The sequence below is a fragment of the Dermacentor albipictus genome, chromosome 10 (assembly GCF_038994185.2).
Source record: "Dermacentor albipictus isolate Rhodes 1998 colony chromosome 10, USDA_Dalb.pri_finalv2, whole genome shotgun sequence".
Classification (NCBI taxonomy): domain Eukaryota; kingdom Metazoa; phylum Arthropoda; class Arachnida; order Ixodida; family Ixodidae; genus Dermacentor; species Dermacentor albipictus.
The window spans coordinates 85,208,200-85,225,047 of NC_091830.1; positions in this window are offsets into that span (position 1 = coordinate 85,208,200).

The following is a 16,848-nucleotide window of genomic DNA, read 5'->3' on the forward strand; positions in this document are numbered from 1 at the left end:
ATAATTTGCCAAAACAGGAGGTTAGTGATATCGGCCTGAGATTTTGTAGATCATGAGGTTTTCCTGCTTTCGGAATAAGCACGATTTTGGCCTCCTTCCACTGTTGTGGAACTGCGCCCCTCTCCCATATTTGTTCATTAAAATACCGGGTAAGCTGTTCTAGGTGGTCGTCGCTCAGGTTCCGGATCATAGCATTTGTGAGCTGATCTGGTCCTGGAGCAGTATTTCTCTTCGCAGCTTGCGCTGCCGCGAAGAGTTCTGCCTTAGTTATCGGAGCGTCTAGCACCGCGTTTTCTTGCCCTTGGTATGGCAAGGTGCATGGGGGAGTGATTACTGCTCCTACGTACTTCTCTTTAAGCTTAGTGAGGAGGGCCTGATCTGTTCCTGAAAATTCTCCGGCAAGTTTTTGAAGAGTGCGGTTATTGGCCGTTTTTGTTTTTCCTGGTTCCATTATGCTGCGAAGTATCGCCCATGTCTTGGAGGTGTGTAACGTTTCGCGAAGTGAGTCGCAAAAGCTCGCCCAACTCGCTGTCTCTAACTGCTGTGCGTACGCGTTTGCCCGCTCTGATATTTCAGCAATTCTGTGGCGCAGTTTGCGATTAAGTCGCTGTTTTTTCCATCGTTTAGTTAGCCCCCTTCTGGCTTCCCACATATGTAGCAGATGGTTGTCAACTACCGGCGTTTCCGCTGTGAGCGCTAGCCGCTTAGATGTTGCTTTATGAGCGTCTCGAATGTGTTTTGCCCACTCTTCAGCGTTCTCAGGTGATATCTCCGGCACGGGGATTTTGCGATAATTTACCCAGTTCGTGATTACCACCTGGCCACAGGGTCGCCGAATTTTCGGGGAGCCTACCGACACACTGATAATGAAATGGTCACTGCCTAGATTCTCTCCTAGATTGGTCCAGAATACCTCGTTGACATTATTTGTGAATGTGAGATCGGGAAAGGTGTCTGCACTGACGCTGTTACCTAATCTTGTCGGGTTTTGAGGGAGAATTATGAGTTGGAGATCATATGCTTCGGTCGCTCGCTCGAGCTCTCGGCCTTTGGGGGTGTCTGTTCGGTAACCCCAGCTGGTGTGAGGAGCATTGAAGTCCCCAAGAAGCAGTATTCTATCCTGGGTGCCGGAGTGACACATGACGTACCGAATGATGACCTCGAAATCGGCCCTCCTTTCTTTAGGGGGGCTATACACGTTCGTGATTATTGTTTTTGCCTTGCTACGCTTCTGCGGTAGTATTGTTACAATTTGATGATTGATGCTGCTACTCGCCAGATAATCTATACTGATTGCTATGTCCTTGAGCACCATCGTCGCGACCTTAGGGTAGTCTGGGTGGATTATCGTGTAGTAGCCAGTCAATCTGACTGGCTTGTTACCGATCTCTTTCAAACAAATAACATCAGGTTTGACTGGCACCGTGTTAATGTATTGTTGTAGAGCTGCCGCCCGTTTGTGGAAGGTGCGGCAGTTCCATTGCCAAATTTCGAGATATTCGTGATGTAATCGCGTTCTACTCGCCATGAATAGTGCTTTCGCTGTCCGAGGTCGATATGGGTCGCGGACGGCGGTTAGATTGAGCGCTGGGGCTAATGCTGGCTCGCTTACGAGCCGCGCTCTTTGCACTGGCCACAGATTCGTCGACGTAAGTTTTTAGGCTTTGAAATTCTGCGTACATCTGCTGCTGAAAATTTTGCATAGTTTGTAATTGATGCACAACCTGTTGGAGTGTAACTTCCACAGAATTCGGCGTCGTTATAACCTCGAGAGGCATGCCTGCTGCTTTAGTATGTGTTGTTTTGTTCGTTTCGGTACAGCGACTAGCTTTGAGGGAGGCCAACTCTCGCTTAATTTCTGCCAAGCTCTCGCGGAGGAGCTTGTTCTCGTTAACGATCTTCCGATATTCGGGATTTTCTGTTATAGGAGCAGTAGGAGAAACGACTCGTGCCCAGCTTACCGTGTTATCTTGTGGCACTTGCTTGGTCACAGTGCCGAAAGCCCCCGATTTAGGTGGTTTTGGTGATTGGTAATGAGGTGGGTTTTTGGGATTGGAGTTCTTTCGGGTCCGCGATCTTGACCTGGATCGACGGCGAGTCTCTGATACCTCCGGCGAGGAATCGGAGGCGGATTCTCCATCATCGGAACTGAACCAACGTAGGCGTTGAGGTGGCTTCGTTGAGCTGTCCTTCCGGGTAGTCCGTTGAACGCCAGTCCTCGGCGTTCTTTTGCTTTGGGGTTTGAGACGCTTTTTACAACTTCGGTCTCCTGTCATGTGACCCTCCCCACAGGCTGCACACTTGGGAGCACACTCATGTCCGGCTACAGGGTCTCGTTGTCCACATATACGGCACACTGGAATGTCCGGCTGGGGACAGACGTCCGATCGGTGACCAATTTGGTGACACACTTTGCACAACTGAGTGGTAATCTTGTAGGGAGAGCAAGCAAGTTCTCCGCCGTTGTAGTAGACGTACCGCGGCGTAATACCTCCAAAAAAGGTGATAACGGCCGTTTTAGTGTTACGGAACATGCGCGCTTGGAGAATTTCAACCCCTTGCGTGCGTATGCGTAGATTCGCTTTTAGCATTTCAGGTGTCGTGTGCGGGTCCAAGCCGTGAATGACACCCTTGGTTGTCCCGTCACTTGTCGCTACGTAGGCGTTGACCGAGTGAGGCCGGCCGTTGATGTTGAGCATTTCAATACGTCTAACGTAGTCCGCCACTGACTGGTGTGGCGTGGACACGATAAAAATGTTGGAGCCCGGCTTGATTCTGAGCAGAAATTGCTCACCTGATATTTTCCCGTTGCACGCAGCAATCACGGCATCCGCCAGTAGTGGACTAGTCAGGTTCTTGACCGGTAGCCCTTGATGCGGTCGCACCACTATCTTAAAATCATCCTTTGGCAGGGAGGGTAAGCGCCTGTATGCTGGTTTGTGTTTAGATTTATCAGTTGCTTGACCAGTGGAAACTTGCTGATTCTTCAAGGTCCCCGAATATTCCAGTGCTCTGATCTTCTTCTCTTTCGCATCCTTCTTTTTCTGCCGAAGCGTGAGGACCGTCTGCCAATCCCCATCTGTTTGACTTTGGCTCTCTGTCCCGGCGTTCTGGTCGCTGGGTCCTTTTGGTGTCGTGAGGTTGTGAGCAGCGGAGTCTTGAAAATCCATGCTGTCAAGGTCCTGGCGGCGCGTGTCCGTCACCCGCGATGGCCCGGGACGCGCAGGTGCGTCAGGCGGTTGATTTGCAAGAGCCATCGAGCGGTCGGTGGGAAACGGCAAGAAAGCCGCTTCCCATATGGCTTCCGGCGAAAGCGGCCCGGCCGAGGGCGGTCGGTGAAGATGGCGTCGTCTTCTTGGTTGGGGAGCGCGCCGACGACACGTCCGTTCCCTTCCAAGGCGAAACTCTCTGGGGTCAGCTGGGATCGGTCGATGCCGCTGGCCTTCACGGACACATTGGTGCAAGCAAAACGAGGTAAATAGCACTGCGTAATTAGCTAGAAATCATGGAGCCGATCTCTGGCTAGGAACGAGCGCTTCTTCTTCGTCCAAGCGCAGGAAGGCTGCATCTCGCGTAACCGAGGAACAAGGCGTTATAAAGCTGCAGCATTGGCCGCGCCGACGTGCCCCATGATATTACTCCGAGAAATTTGAAGAGATATATTATTGTCATTAACCCATTCTTTAGGTATGAAACGTACAGGCTTCATGATAGATTGCGGTCGATAATTATCCCTAAAAAGGGGAGTTTCCGTGCATTTGTAACTCCTTGCCCATTCAAACTTGCAGAGTAACGCTTCATTACCTTCTGAGTGAATTTAACAAGGCAGCATTTCTCTGATGACTACTCTCAGTTCTGTTTTCGCAAGTACAGTGATGTTAAGTAGCTTCCTTTTGGTGCTGTGCTCGTACCTGCAGACGTGTTACAGCAGACGCCCAAAGACAAATGTCACCGGCATATATTGATACTTCAATTATGTTTGGCAAGCATCTGACTAGGCCAACGAGCACTACGTTGAATAGCGTCGGGCGAATTACTCCGCCTTGTGGCACTCCCCGGAACGTTTGGTGTTGAGTCGTTGCGTCATCCTCGGTCATCACGAAGAAGTGCCTGTCGGTCAAATAACTTCACATCCGCTGAAAAGTGCGGCCTCCGATTCCGGTTCAATCAGAGCATCTATATTTGCATAACGTGCTATATTATCATAGGCGTCTTTTATATGAAGGAATATTGCCGCAGTGAGTCATTTCAGACGTTGATGATGCTGAGCGAACCTGATCAAATCGATGACATTATCTGTGGATGAATGCCCACGCCGGAAGCCAGCCATAGCATCTGGGTACACGTTGTAATTTTCCAGGTACCATTCCAGGCGCGTCACAATCATTATTTCCATTATTTCCCTATGCAACTTGCCAGAGCGATGGGGCGGTAGGCTGAGAAATCTAACGGTGATTTACTGGGTTTGAGAAGTGGAACCAAGCGGCTGCATTTCTATTCACGTGGAACCAAACCGCTGCGTCAAGACCCGTTTTAATGGTTTAGCAGCATGAATTGTGCTTTCGGCACAAGATTGGTGAGCTCCGCATTGGTAACGCTGTCCTGCCCAGGTGCTGAAGAGCGCCTGGAAGTCGCCAGTGGCGCTTCAAGCTCCTCCATCGAAAACATTACATCCATGCGGGAATATCGTGGCACAGGAGTGGCACATGGTGTAAGTGCGCGTTGGAGCTGCAAGCTGGCAAGTCTTGAGCAAAACTCTTCAGCAACGTCAATTTCACTGCGACCTCGGTGCAAAGCAAGGAATTTGAAAGGAACACGCTGTGGCGGTGACACGAGAAGTCCACGCAAAGTTCTCCATATCTGAGATAATCGCTGACGTGGATCCAACGACTCACAAAAACGTTTCCATCTTTGAGATTGTAGTCCGTCGATGCGGCATTAAATTTTCTTTAGCGTTCGCCTTGCCTCTCGGAGATCATGGATGGATTTAGTTCTCCTGAATCTTCTTTCAGCCCGTCGGCGAATTGCTAGTAGTAGCTGCAGTTCGCCTTCAAGTTCTTCATGTTTCGGGAAAGGCTGAAAACTATGCGTAGCCTCTTGCATGGTATTCTGAATTTCGTGTTGCAGACTTAAATATTTCCCTTGCTGACCTACTCCCGCCATGTGCGGCCGAAGCACCGACCAATCAATTCGCCGGAGGGTCATGGATGAGTATTTAGATAGTCCCTTGATCTTCAGCTACGTCGGAATATTGTCGCTTCCATGTAATTTGATGTCTGGAAACCATTGCACGTTTCTTTCAAGGCGCCGAGAAACCAGGGCAAAGTTTAGGCAGCTGCTGTACGTAAGCCCATGTAAATATGTCGGACTACCATAGTTGAGGCAGTAAAGGCCGTGCTGAGTGGTAAAGGATGCTACTCTCCTCACCTGGAGTCTAACCTCAAACTCCCCCAAAGCGGATGGTGAGCATTAAAATCTTCGGTGAGAATTGTAGGGCCGGGTGTCGCTGATAGCACGTCGTGCAGTCGTTTAGAATCGAAGCCACTTGAAGGAGCAATGTAAACACCGACGAGTGTGAACGTCAGCTTATTCGTTTTCACTATTAAACCTACTGGTTGTCGACGTGAGGTGCGACTGGGTGCAACACGTTGGTCAGATCGTATCTAATATATAAAATTACCTTGCTTACCGCACCACAGGTGGAGGACACGAATACCTCATAACCGGAAATGCATATAACTTTCTGCACGTCCGGTTCGCAAATTACAAGGATGGTGAAACGGTTATCGAAGACAAAATGTCTAATATATGGAATTCTATGTTTGAGACCACGGGCGTTCCGCTGCAGTAGAGATGATTGCTTGACTTCCTTGTGGAAGGGCAGCGAGGGGTGGGTGTTACGCGATGTTTCAAGTAATGGACTCAGCGCGTCGAATATTTGCAGTGCCCTACGAGCAGCCCGAGTGTCTATGTCAGTAGTAGACGTATGACATTCATAAGCAATTTCAGCATAGCAATCACTTGCGAATCCTTGTCTCGCATTTGGTGAACTGTAGTGATATTTGACTTTAAGTGGTGGGTCATGTGCAGTGGCTCTGGCGCGTGGCATATCTTCGGCAGTGCTGGCCACACCTCATTTGATGAAGCATGAAGCATGATGAAGAATGATGTCCTACTTTGACAAGATTGCTCAATATGAATATTTGTCATCCATTATGCGTTATCGGCAAATATCACTGGAATATTTTATTCTAGGAACAAAAGAAAGCAGCAAATAGTGATGTACACTATTTCGGATTGTTTCATCGCACAAGGGTAAGGGTGAAAGTTGGCTGCCTTTCAGTGAACTAAGAAGCAACAAATCCCGGCTGTACAAACCGCGTCATGAACTAATGCGCAGGTCTTCAAGGTTAAACACCCTAGCTGAAGACAAAAAAAGAAGTTCACGCATGCAGCATGACAAAGGTATTTTTAGCGATATATCTTTTAGTCATTCGATATAAAGGCACCATTTCTTGTTTTGCTGTAACTGCAAAATGAACTATCTTGCTCTTTGAAACACGCCATTTCCGTGGTATTATATCATTTTAAGTAAAAAAAAATATGTCATTCGGGAACAGCACTTTTTATTTGGATTAGCCTTTTCTTGCTTAACCTGTGGAGCGATGGCAAGGCAATGCCACTCAGGGAACACCTCCATTACGCAGAAACTTCCGAATTTCTCCCTCGATGACATCAACGATGCTCTCGCTTACTATATTGCTTAGAATATGGTTGTTCACCTAGAATTACTTTATTGCACTATAGCCAACCAGAATGAAGCGTTTGAATGTACATGTTCAGCTAACAAAATACATTGAAGCTCACTAGCCAATACTTTTGCCTTCAAAGCAAGATATACCTTCCGTTTATACATAGCCAAAGATTATAAAATGTTAGATGCTGTTTAAATAATTCAGTATATGTCGTGAGGAGAGTAGAAACAGACATCTTCAATTTGAGAAATCATAATGAAATTCATCATTACATTAATCATACATTAGGCATCAACTCGCATGTCCCTAATAGCACTTCATCATTATAAATATTTCGGTGCATAAATAAAATTTGGCAGAAGTAACAGCCACGAAGAAGACACACCAGCACCCAAAAAGAGAGCTGTAGTTACGGAGGCAGAATTGATGTGCTTGGTTCTGGAGGAGATTAGGAATGCGATTAGGGACCTAAAGGACACGGTAGACAGCGTTAACCTTAAGGTGGATAAAACATGGAAGTGGAAGTTAATAGCCGAGAAAAGGTTGAAAAAGCTAGAAGCCCAAGGAGAAGATGAAGAATATATGCCCTTGGTAGCCGAAAGCGCTAGAACACCCCCAGGAGCTGTAGGTGGTACAGTCAAGCGAACAGCGACAGGGGTAGCAAGTCAGGGGGCAGCGACAATAATAATGGATAACAGAAATAGACTTATTGTGTGGCAGTGGAACTGCAGAGTATTTCAGCAAAAAATAGCCTCACTAGCACAGATAATCAAAACGGTTGAAAATAGGCTGAAATTATTAATGTTGCAGGAAACTCTTGCGGAGGAGATCGGGCTGTCCGGCTTCAACTAGGTCTGCAAAGGCAAAGAACCGTGCAGAGGAACTGCCACCCTAATTGACGAGAAAATTCCCTACATAGAGCACGATGTAAAATTAGGGGAGAGTAAAATTGAATACATATTGATAGAAATGGTCCTAAAAAGGCACAGAGGTAAAGCGCAAAGCTTGTTCTGCCTCAACATATATAGCAGTCCCAGAGAGATGAGACAGAGCTTCAGAGCGATCTTTAATAAGGCCATGAGGGTAGCCAAAACTGCGCCACTCATAATAGAAGGGGACTTCTACGCCCCACACCAATCTTAGGGTTGCCGCTGGAGTACTAAGAAAGGGGAAGGAATCTGACATCTCGCCTCGGATTTAGGCCTTTCTCTTATCATGGACCCAGCCTTTCCTACCAGGGGTGGCAGTTCCACGCGTAGGGACACTACCCCGGACTTATCCTTCACTTATAACTTACCCTGGGCACGTTGGAGCAACTCTGGTACGGACCTAGGAAGCGACCATTACATACAACACCTATTGGTGGCAACGACGGGGGGGGGGGGGGGGGGGAGGTAAAGCATTTCACTTACATAGACTGGGATCATTTTAGAAAAATCAGTAAAGACAGAGCAGACACAGATAGAAAGGGGCGCATCAGACTACAAGAGTGGTTGGCTCAGCTTACGGACGACTTGAATGCAGCACCTAAGGCTATAGAGACACAGGAAGAGGTCGAACAAATTGATAGTAGATTGGCGCATTTGATCGAAGCCAAGCAACGGATTTTACAAAGATGGAAATCACAACGCTTAAACAGGAGACTTAGAAAACGAATTGCTCAGCTCAATAAGAATGTAGAGGAACACGCACGATATTTGCAGAAACAAAAATAAGATGAGGTGTGTAAATGTGTAGACGGAAGGATAAAACGTGGAGGCAATTGGAGTCTGCTCAGGCATCTGCTCAACGAAAAAGGCACTCAGTCGAACAGGCGTACCGCAGTGGCGAAACTGGTACTCCAGGAAAGTCAGACTGCAAGCGCAGAGAGCATAATGGCGCGTTTGGCTACTAAATACTTGCCTCTCAGGAAAGAAGATCAGGATGTGAGTTATCCCGATTACTTAGGGGTAGAATGCAAATATATCGATCAGAAATTCACCGGAAGTGAGGTACGCACGGCACTGTATGATCTCAATAGTAGGTCAGCAGCAGGCTCGGATGGCATCTCTAACAGATTGCTTAAGAATTTGGACGACGGATCAATAAAATATCCGACCACATACATTAATCACCTATGAAAAGATGGGGTATACCCAAAAGAATGGAGGACGGCCAGTACTATCTTAATACCAAAGCCGGGCAAGCAACACAACTTGAATAATCTGAGGCCAATTTCGTTAACATCATGCCTAGGGAAGACAATGGAGCATGTCATATTGAACAGGCTAACGAAATATGTGGAGGACAATGACATCCTACCATACAATCTGATTGGTTTCAGATCAGGCTTGTCCACACAAGATGCGATGTTGTTAATCAAACATCAACTGCTATTAGCTAAACCAAAAAAACACTAGAGCTCTCTTGTGGTTGGATGTCGAAAAAGCTTTTGACAGAATTAAGCATAGAGCAATACTTGAAGTGATTTCCGAACTGGGATTGGGGAGGAAACTCCATGAAGTGGTCAAAGCCTTTCTGGGCAATCGTTCAGCTCACCCAAGATTCGGGGATAATAAGTCAAAGAAGATGGATCTCTGTGACAGAGGGACGCCACAAGGGTCGGTCTTGTCACCTATGCTTTTCAGCCTGGCCATGTCAAAAGTGGCAAAGGGACTAAAAGGGATAGAGGGCATTCACTTTGCCATTTATGCAGACGATGTGACTATATGGACCGCTGAAGGAAGTATGGGACATGCGGAAAGCAGACTTCAGAAGAGCATTTATGAGGTAGAGTCTATTTTAGAACACATGGGAGTCAAATGCTCTGCAATAAGTCTGAACTTCTTGTACTCAAGAACAGAAGAAGGGGTAGAGAACCGAGGGGATACGTTCCCGAGGAAGAACCCATGTTAGTACTAACCACGAAAGCAGGCGAATCTATTAAGCAAGTAGAATCCATTAGAGTCTTAGGGTTATTCCTGGAGGCAGACGGGGCAAATGGAAGAACAATACAACACATCACACGCAAGACTGTGGAGGCAATAAGACTGCTAAGGAGAATCACTAACAGACACAGAGGGCTGGGAGAAGAGAGCGCCATGAGACTGGTCCACGCTTTCACCTTGTGTCACTTCTCATATGTAGCTGGGATGCTCAGTTGGACACAGACAGAGCTAAACAAGTTGAACAGATTAATTAAAAGGCTAGTCAAAACAACAGTAGGGTTACCTATTAACAGGCCGGATAACAAATTAATGAAACTGGGGCTCCACAACGCAATAGCCGAGGGAATTGAAGCTCAGCAAATTGCACACAGAGAGAGGCGCTCGGGAACAAAGCCAGGTAGAGCAATACTAGAAGAGGATGGTGCCCAACCGAATCCAAAATTTCAGGTGAAGACACAGTAGAATTAAAGATAGCATAAGAAAGATAATAAAGACGACTCCTTTCCCCAGAAATATGCACCCGGTGCACAACCTGAAAAGACGAAAGGCAAGGACCAAAGCTCTCCTGACAGCGATAGAACACGAAAGAGAACACGCGGCATTTCTAGTTATTGCGTAGGTCAGAGAAAAGAAAGCCTTTACGGCAGTAGTAGTGCATACAGATGGTCTCACTCGAGATGCTACTACAATCATGACTAAAGACACGACAGTCGCGGAACAAGTAGCGATAGCATTGGCTTTAGGTATAATAAGTCGACGAATATTTGCAGTGACTCTAAGATGGCTACTAGACACTTTACCAATGGCTTTGTAACCAAAAGGGCTGCCCAGCTGATCGGTGAGATGGACAGCCAAGAGAACGAAATCCGCTTGTTTCCTGCGCACATGGGGTCTGTCGATTCATCTCGGAATAATTTAAACGAGATGGCTAACGCAGCTGCACAAGGACTTACTATCCGTACACTACGCGACCAGGAACATAATAATATACAGGAGGAGAACAGGGACCAATTACTTACATAGAATGACATCACGAGGCATTACTACATGAACAGAAGGGAATTCCCAGTGCCACACGCTGAGCTCAATAGGGCTCAAGCGGTGACTCTGAGATTGTGGCAAACAAGAACTTATCCAAGTCCAAACTTTATTAACAAGATCTATCCTGAAAGAGAGATACCAATCAATTGCGAGAAGTGTAATGGCATCATTACTCTGGATCACATGCTTTGGCAGCGTCCTGTGACTTTCATAGACTGTGACAAGGAGAGAGACTGGCGGCGGCGAGTCCTACAAAGTGGAGTCCTTTGCGATCAAGTACAGTCCGTCCAGAAGGCCCATGATACGGCGGTAAGGTTAAACCTTACTGTCCCGACGTGGGAGCCGCCTGCGTGAACCTAAGGGTTGATCTTCAGGACATTAAATAAAGTTCATCAAACCATACCATAGAACCTGTCTCACGATGACTTTCGATGGTATCTTGTTTCTTGACTTGTATCTTGTATCTTGACTTGTATCTTGCATCTTGACTTGTATCTTGCATCTTGACTTCGATGGCAGCTTGTTGCCGCGGTCGAAACGAGTTGTTTATAGGGTGTCGCACGACCGTTTGCCAAACTGTTCTGCAAAAGTAAGGCTCAAAAATATGTGGTACAACATATGATTATAAGACCTACTGTGTTCGGTCTTCAACGGTCCGTCAAACGAAGACCGTAAGTTTTATGTTCGTATCATGCAGCGTGTTTTCTCATTCTTTTTGTTGTTGTTCATACGCTTGGCAAACGTTAGCTGTAACGGATGGTACGTGTAAAGCGTGTACCGCAGCGGGACTTTCGCGTTTCGCTACGAACGCTCGCCGCCCTCTGACGTCGCTGCCGCGAAGCGTGGGTGTGCCGAGTGTTCTTATGGAAGCGTGAAAGAGGAGCCCTGCTGTATCACATGCCTCATACACAAATCGTGTCTGTGTTGGCATCATGCTGGGACAATGTATTGATTCAATGTTAACACATTGCCGTCAACAGTGATGCTGAAATGGGTTCTGCCGCAATATTTTCATTATTGTTGTTTCTTTATAGGAGTAATTCAGTAGAAATTCTTTACTTGTTTGTTCTTGCCTGTCTAACAATTTCATTAACGAGACCATATCATGATCAGCAGCCTGGTTACGCCTACTGAAGGGCAACGGCCTCTTCCATACTTCTCCAACTACCCCAGTCATGTGCTAATTGTGGCCATGTTGTCCCTGCGAACTTCTCAATCCCATCCACCCACCTAACTTTCTGCCGCCCCCTGCTCCGCTTCCCTTCTCTTGGAATCCAGTCCGTAACCTTTAATGACCATCGGTTATCTTCCCTCCTCTATACATGTCCTCCCCATGCGCATTTGTTTTTCTTGATTTCAACTAAGTTGTCATCAACTCGCGTTTCTTCCTTCACCCAATCTGCTCTTTCCATATCCCTTAAGGTTAGAGCCATAATTATTTCCATAGCGCGTTGCGTCGTCCTCAATTTGAGTAGAAATCTTTTCGTAAGCCTCCAGGGTTCTTCTCCGTAGGTGAGTCCTGGTAAGACACAGCTGATATGCACCTTTCTCTTTAGGGATAATGGCAACTTGCTGTTCATGATCCGAGAATTCCTGCCAAACGCACCCCAGCCTATTCTTATTCTTCTGATTATTTCAGTCTCATGATCCGCACCCGCGGTCACTACCTGCCCTAAGTAGATCTATTATCTTACCACTTCCAGTGTCTCGCTACCTATCGTAAACTGCTGTTCTCTTCCGAGAATGTTGAAGATTACTTTTGTTTCCTGCAGATAAATTTTTAGACCCACCTTTCTGCTTTGCCTTTCCAGGTCAGTGAGCATGCATTTCAATTGGTCCCCTGAGTTACTAAGCAAGGCAATATCAACATCGAATCGCAAGTTACTAAGGTATTCTCCATTACCTCTTATCCCCAATTCATCCCAAACCAGGTCTCTGAATAACTCCTGTAAACATAATGTGAATAGCATTGGAGAAATCTTATCTTCCTGACTGACGCCTTTCTTTCTTAGAGTAATAGTAGATTTTAATGAAGAGAAAAGAGAAGAGGTCGGCCTGGAGAGCGTGTCTCTAGCCTTCTGCTCCTCACTTGGAAAAGGGTAGTTGGAATACAGGGCAAGGAAGGTGGCGGGTGATTATGTTAGGGTACAATGAGATACAATATACACGTTGTCCAAAATGCGGATGCGCACTGTAGACGCCATGCACGCAAGAGTAATCTTGTCCACGCAAAAAGTGATCTTCTCAGAAAAATGTATTGCGCAAAGACATTTCGCACAGACTGCGCGTCTCACAGGTTCTAGAGGACATCGCTCTAACCAGTCTCAGAAACTTCAAAAGTGATTTTATGGAACGTTGGGCATAATCAACACACCTCCACGGGCCCAAAATCTTTTCTTCCGAAAAGTGGCGGGTGTCCAAGCAGTGAACAATAGATTTGAGTGTTCTTCTTTCAGCCGCATATTGAGGGCACACGCAAAGTACGTGAACTATTGTCTCGGCAGTGTGACATACGCTACAGCCAGGGTCCCCTGCTTGTCCAATCTTGCGAAAGTATCGGTGGGTGTACGCCACACCAAGCCTTAATCGATGAATGAGTGTTTCCTGGCCTCGCCACAACCGAAGTGGAAGCCGGAATTGTAAACCAGCGTCAAGTCTGCGGAGGCGCTCTTGCTGATTTTCGGGGTTGCCCCACGTCACTTTATTGGGATTTTGTTGATTTCTTTATGGAGGACAAGGGTGGCTGTGGAGCCACTATAGATATCTTTCAGTATTTTTACATGCGGCTCGTCTACACCCTGATTCCATATTGCCTCCATAACGGCTGAGGTTTCGACTCAATCAAACGCTTTCTCGTAATCAATAAAAGCTATTATAATGGCTGGTTATATTCCACACATTTCTCTATCACCTGATTGATAGTGTAAATATGGTCTATTGTTGAGTACACTTTACGAAATCCTGCCCGGTCCTTTGGTTGACAGAAGTCTCAGGTGTTTATCACTTTTTTTGCTTACCTTAGCAAATACTTTGTAAGCAACAGACAGTAAGCTGGTCGGTCCATAATTTTTCACGTCATTGGAGTCCCCTTTTTTATGGGTTAGGATTATGTTGGCGTTCTTCCAAGATTCCGGTACGCTCGAGGTCATGAGGCATAGCGTATACAGGGTGGCCAGTTTTTCTTGAACAATCTGCCCACCATCCTTCAACAAATCTGCTGTTACCTGATCCTCCCCAGCTGCATTCCACCTTTGCATAGCTGCCAAGGCTTTCTTTACTTCTTCCGGCGTTACTTAAGGGATTTCAAATTCCTCTAGACTACTATGTATTTCATTATCGTCATGGGTGCCACTGGGACTGTATAAATATCTTTAGAACTCGTCAGACACTTGAACTATCTCATCCATATTGCTAATGATAATGCCGGCTTTTTCTCTTAACGTACACAACTGATTTTACCTATTCCTAGCTTCTTCTTCACTGCTTTTGGGATTCCTCCGTTCCTGAGAGAATTTTACATTCTATCCATGTTATACTTCCTTATGTCAGCTGTGTTACGCTTGTTGATTACCTTGGGAAGTTCTGCCAGTTCTATTCTAGCTGTTGGGTGAGAGTCTTTCATACATTAGCGTTTCTTAATCAGATCTTCGGTCTCCTGCGATAGCTTACTAGTATCCTGTCTAACGAAGTTACCACCAACTTCTATTGCACACTCCTTAATGATGCCCATGAGATTGTTCTTCATTGCTTGAACACTAGCGTCTTCATCCTGAGTTAAAGCCGAATATCTGTTGTGTAGCTTCATCTGGAATTTCTGTATTTTCCGTCCTACTGGTAACGCATTGATCGGCTTCTTTTGTACCAGTTTCTTCCGTTATCTCCTCAAGCTTAGGCTAATACGAGTTCTTACAATCCTATGGTCACTGTAGCGCACCTCTCCGAGCGCATCCACATGTTGTATGATGTCAGGGTTAGCCCAGAGTATGAAGTCTATTTTTTTTCTAATCTGGCCATTCGAGCTCCTCCACGGTCACTTTCGGTTACCCCGCTTGCGGAAGGAGGCATTCATTGTCCCCATACCGTTCTGTTCTGCAAACTCTACTAATAACTCTCCCCTGCTATTCCTACAGCATATTGCCCAACCAATTTACCTCCTTCCTGCTTCTTGCGTATGCCACGCTGCAGCGGTGCCGCAAAGAAAGAGCAACCGCCTCACATGCAAGAGGACCGTGGTTCGAATCCCGATGCCCCGCAATTTTCCACCGAATTAAAGAAAAAGACCATAGCTAATCTGTAAATACAATTCACCTTGTATGCTTGCAGCAACCGGCACTTTATATTCAAGCAACAGTGTCTAAAGAGGCAGACGATGTCGCGTGGAGCAACCACATGGACGCGAAAATTGCAGCAATAAATGTACATTGCTGTCCGAATAGGTACTATAGTACACTCGTAACCAAATCTCAAGGAGGTAAACGTTTTGTATTCAGTGCAGTCGTCTAGGTATGCCATATTGTCGTCGCCAGTGTGGATCCCTTCAATGCCGCCAACGGTAAATGTGAAAGTGAAAGTGAAAGTTTATTTTCTTTTCAACGAAGAGAGAACGCCGAGACAAAAGGCAAGAGCCTGACAAGGTCCCGGTCACCCGTAAAACAGCTGGCATTGTGCACGAGCGTGCACAATGCCGGCTATCATCGTGCGCACAGCACGTCAAAGGCAAGTTGTGTGATGAATTGAATTGAGTCGTGTGAAGTGTACAGTCTGCATACAGATGTGGCCAAGTATGCGGATATTTTCATTCCTTAAAGAATCAATCTGTGAAGCAACATACTATGCAGAATATAATTACACTTTATTGAAAAAGACATCACTGGACTTATACCGTATTTACTTTTGCACTCGCTAGCCCCGGCGACCTGCTTCTGTAAAAAAAATCTCCGAAGGTGTTTCCGCAGAGAAGCAAGGTGGTTCTCTAGAGTTGGTGCTGGTGGCCCCATTGGATGATCACTTACGTATTTCTCCAGGCAATATAAAAGAAGAGTGCAATAAATATAGAAGGAAATTGTTTTTGCAATGATTTGTAGCAATAAGTAAATGAAGGAAATCTGCAATCACTTCAAGTGAAAGATCGATTCAACAAAACATTCAAATAACAAAATGCAACAAATGTTACACACAAACATGCTACCCATTGCGCAAGCCAGCTCAGGTTTATTTGGAGTGAGAATGCAAACCCATGCATCGCATTGTTTTGCAGATATACATGGGATGTTTGCATGTTTTTTGCCAAAGCCACGCCTCTTCTCATCGGGAGGTTGGCTTAACTGCAAAATTTATTCCTATGGCAGCTGCGCTGAAAGCCTTATGGGGTGGATATTTGGCTTCTGATTTTGCATAATTTGTCTGCTCTTCGACCACCCGAATTTCTGTCAGATTGGGATAGCCACAATTTTGCTACACTGTCTCTAACGCATGTAAGAGAGCTGCAAGGTGCAAGCTGTCTGGTTTGTCCTTTACATCATTTGTTAGCATTACTTGTTGCTCGTGCAGTTGGTGAGAAAGGAGGTCGTAAGTTTAGCATTTGCTATATAGGCATACAAAAGTTTATGTAAAAGCTGTAATGATTGTTGGCTTGCAAGCTTTATTTAGCTGCAAATGATGGCAACCACTGTTTTTACGTGAAGCTTTCTTTGCCTCTTTTCCCAACATTACGGGCGCTGCTACTGCTATGGTCTTGTCGTGCGTGCCGCTGGATATCTCGCAACATCACCAGATGGCACTCACCACTGCACATTGTGGCTAGCGCTGCTGTGCTAGCATTTCGCAGTTTGTGTGTATAGCACGGGCTGTGCTTGTTTTAATTTCTATGCGAGAAAAATGCAGACGCTGGGCTGTGATAGTGTAAACATTACAATCGTCCTTAGCCTGAAGACAGAGCTTTGAGCTGGAATCTCAACAGTGCGTTGGCCACGTATGTAGAAGGAGCCCGTAAACACGCGCCAGCAAGACGGCTCCAAGGCGTGCACTCGACGTCGAGGACACCCAGGCCCGAAAGAAGCGTCACACAGAACAGGTGCGTTTTCTCTGCGCAGCGAAATGTAGTGCAGACTGCGATCTTATGTATA